General features: G+C 49.5%; 1 pseudogene; it reads right to left on the bottom strand.

Moving 5' to 3' along the window:
* Positions 1-2,645: 2,645 nt before the first annotated feature.
* LOC120962563 (E3 ubiquitin-protein ligase SINA-like 10) lies at positions 2,646-3,558 on the bottom strand (annotated as a pseudogene).
* Positions 3,559-4,024: the final 466 nt, after the last annotated feature.

The raw sequence follows: 4,024 nt of genomic DNA, 5'->3' as shown, positions 1-4,024 counted from the left end.
ACATGCATGCAGTGCTTCCACCTCGGGTACACACATGCATGCACTTACTCCACTCCGTAGTACTACATCGAGAGAAAATTGCGGTTACCACGCCCTAATTAATTGAGCATTAAACCAAATGCGTCTAAAGTCTCTCTGGTGGTGGAAATGCATTGAGAGAAATGCATCATAATGAAGCGCGCCCTACAAACTGTGACGGTGGGAGGAGTAGTATGAAGGTGCAAAACCAAGTACGCATATGGCCAGTCGGTCAACGCACCTCATCTTGGCATATCACTGACATGTGGGACCGGAGTGTGAGCATACCGATCTCAATTGACGGCAAAATGGCCAACCCGCCGTTCCTTTAGAGAGGCGAGGAGCGAGAACACACAGATGGGCTCGCACGGAGGCCAAGATATATTCGAGCATGGTTGATCGATATCATCATTACATGTTGGGCTGCCGTTTTCCGCCCTTCTCCGGAATAAATGTGTACTTTGTCAGAGATTAAGAAAAATAAGAGTATAGATGCTCCACCATGCGGTTCTAGTAGTAGTACTACTCGTACTCCTAAACCTTGCGCTTGGCTCTTCGCCTCTTCGTGAAGTCAAACAATGATGGTACTCCGCATGTTCGGTACTACAGTGTATGCCTCTGGCAATCTGACACCGAATGAACTGATGCATGTCCACCACCTGGGCGAGGGTATGTTGCATTAGTCAAAAGGCGTAAGCGAGCTTCACCTTGTCCTGCAAGCTTCTCCTTGTTCTGCGAGTTGACAGGACACACCAACAAGTAGTGCTAGTCCATACTCCCTCCTTTCCGGTTAATATGGCTTAATCTTTTTTGCGGGTAAATGAGAGAGCTTTATTCATATGTAAGCATTCTTAGGACGATCAGCCAAGACACTGGTCACTAGGAAGCGAGGTACCCCGCAAAAACGAAGTAGGAAGCGAGGTGTTTCATCAAGCCAGCTCTCGGCCGCATTCAAAGTGCAGCAAGCATGGTTTGCACAAAGATGCGCCACAAGGTTTGCTGACCTGTTTACATGCTGAATAACAAAAAAAGAGGAAATATTACCGAGCGCTCCTATTTGTAACAGGATATGAGCCAGAATTAAGCGAGAATTGTGGCGAGTGTTCCATGCAATCAACTTCCATTATCACATGCGAGAACCCTCAAAGAGAACCAAATGTGTTGAAGATTGCTTTATCACATTTTAAAAATATAATAAGAGTGCAGACGCTCCTCCATCCGGTTCCTAGTACTAGTATAGTACTCCCTCCGTCCGAAAATACTTGTCATCAAAATGAATAAAAGGGGATGTGTCTAGATGTAAATTAGTTCTAGATACATCTTTTTTATCCATTTTGATGACAAGTATTTTCGGACGGAGGGAGTAGTACATACCTCTATAGACTATAGTAGTAGTACTAGTAAACTTTGCGCTTGGTTGTTCGCCTCTTCGGGAAGTGCAACAATAATAGTAATAGTATAGTGTATGCTTCTGGCAATCTGACACCGAATTAATTGTTGCACGTCCACCGCCTGAGCGAAGGACAGCTTGGATTAGTCAAAAGTTTCTCCTTGTCCTGCGAGCCACCGCGCGCAAGCTTCTCCCTTCCTGCAAGCTTCTCCTCGTTCGGCAAGTTGACGGGACACAGCAAAGTAATGCTAGTCCATACTGCCTCCTCTCCAATTAATATGGCTTAATTTCAAACGAGATAAATACATTGTATGTCACTGTATATTTGTAAAAATACGATCAGTGGACTTCATAATATGCTCATTGTGCTCAATATATACATTTTCCGGTGTTTATACGCTCACTAGCTCACCCTGGTTGAGTATGTGTTTGCACGCACGTGTAGGTTGAGCACTTGAGCGTGATCGTGTGTGTTCCGTCGTGTGCTCGGACATGCATGCATTAGGGCATCGCACGCGTTTTTGCGTCCATGTGTACGTGTGACTGTTTCATACACGTAGGGGGAGTACGTGTAGGGGCCACTAAAGGAGCAGTCAAATCACACAGTAAGTTAGTCAGAAGAAGAACCCATCATTTCACTCTTTTATGACACGTACGCAATATAAAATGGTTGATATGGAGGGAAAAATAAAACCACTATATATACACTAGCAGGAGCCTAAGCTACAAGCCTGCTTGCATGGGTTGCTCTCTTCACAAGCATAGAACGACGGTGGCCACAGTGCTGGTCAAATATCCGGCTTGATCCCGCAGCCGGGGGAAGGGAACAATGTTCTGCGTAGACGCGGTCGACATCGGCGAGGGAGAAAATCCACAGTCGGTGCGTCCCAATCGGGGTTCACCACAGTATGGGCCGATGCCACGTCCCAACCGCCCTTCTAGCTACAGCCCGACGTCCGTTTCGAAAATATTAGTGCATGTCAACAAAAATTATACTAGTATCGCTGTTCCTTTTCGACAAAAAGCATATAAGCTGTTACTTCTTACGCAAAGGATCTTTATATCCAACAGACACAAAATATCCATTCGGCGGTTCGAACTTACTTTCACTACTAATCTGATGTCGAGGTAATTGCTGCATCGCCACCAAAACCCACCATCACTTAAGCTAAAGTAGATCGAGCTAACACCTATATTAGCATATTACTAAGATAAACAGAAGGCACTGTAGAATCATTTAGGACGTGAGCTTGTCAATCTGAATGTGGAGGGACACTAGCTTAGCCCCGGCCAGTAGCTTGGGCGGAACTGTGAAGAAGGTCAGCTCCTGCACGGCGACGTCGCCGGGATCCCTGCTGCCTGTCACCTCCATTTCCACCTTGACGGCATCGGTCCTGCCTTTGGGCTCCCCCGACGGGCCGTTCGCCCACAGCTTGGCCACGTAGTGCGGCGGTGGGGACGCCCCCGCTCTGATGCAGACGACCGACACAGCGATAGGCGCGCCGATGTCAAGCACACCGCCGACCAGGAAAAACGCGCGGCCATCCTCCTCCGCGAACAACAAGAGTCGTGGCTCCAATAGTGGCACTTGCAGCTGGAGCGCCTTGCCGTACTGGATCCTATGCACGGGCATGGGATGCACGGTGCTGATGTGGTGGGAGAGCACCGGTGGCGGGCCTTCGTAGCCGCAAACGGGCACGGGGCATTTGCAGGGCGCGAGTGGACACACGCTCTGGTGATCGGCGAGCTTGTGGTAAGTGACATAGAGCCCACAACCTTCGTGCGGGCACTCCACCCTCACCGAGGAGAGGATGGTGTCCACCGTCGTGTTCCGCACGTCGAAGCCACCGCCGCGCTCACACTTCTAGCACTGCCGTTGGTTCCCGGGGCGCTCGACACGGCAGTCCGCGCAAGCTAGGTGCCCTCCCTTGCACTGCACAAATCAATCGAACAATACATCAATCAAGAAACCTGCACCTTGCTCGATCAGCCGAACGGACGAGGTGTATTCGAACCTCATACACTGGAGGCTTCAAGGGGCGGAGGCATAAGGCGCAGTGGAGCAAGGTGAGGTCCATCGAGACCATAGAGAGCTCCATCGTCGGGCCCTGTTCCGTCTGCATGATCTCGCCTTCCTCGTGCACAACCATCTCTCGCTTTATTAGGGCTGGGGCATTACAAAGCTTTACCGTCACATATTCATACTACTTCAAGGTGCATTAAATCAACACATGCAAGTATCAAAAGGAGAGTCACGGCATGCATGCATGCGTTGTAATTAATGCATCGGTAAACGCAAATTATTGAAATATATCGAGTGCAGTGCTTTGATGTGTCGCGTGAACTCGTACAAGACCGAGAAGTTTGATTACTACAACGCCCTCTCGCCTTAACCGCACCTGCCTTTGGCTCCATGACAGGTGGGCCACCGACCTGTTGGGCCCACCTGTCATGGACGCAAAGGCAGGAGCAGTAAGTCAATGAAGCTGCGTCCCTCCCTCTCCCATGAGCGTGGTGGCTGGCAGGACCAGGAGAAGCTTTTGTTCGCTACACGCTCTCCCTCCCGTACGCGGTGGACATGCAGTAGTTCAATCAGTGTCAGATGGCAAGAAGCAT

Source organism: Aegilops tauschii, chromosome 4 (genome assembly GCF_002575655.3).
Source record: "Aegilops tauschii subsp. strangulata cultivar AL8/78 chromosome 4, Aet v6.0, whole genome shotgun sequence".
Classification (NCBI taxonomy): Eukaryota; Viridiplantae; Streptophyta; class Magnoliopsida; order Poales; family Poaceae; genus Aegilops; species Aegilops tauschii.
This window is presented reverse-complemented; position numbering and strand designations above follow the sequence as displayed.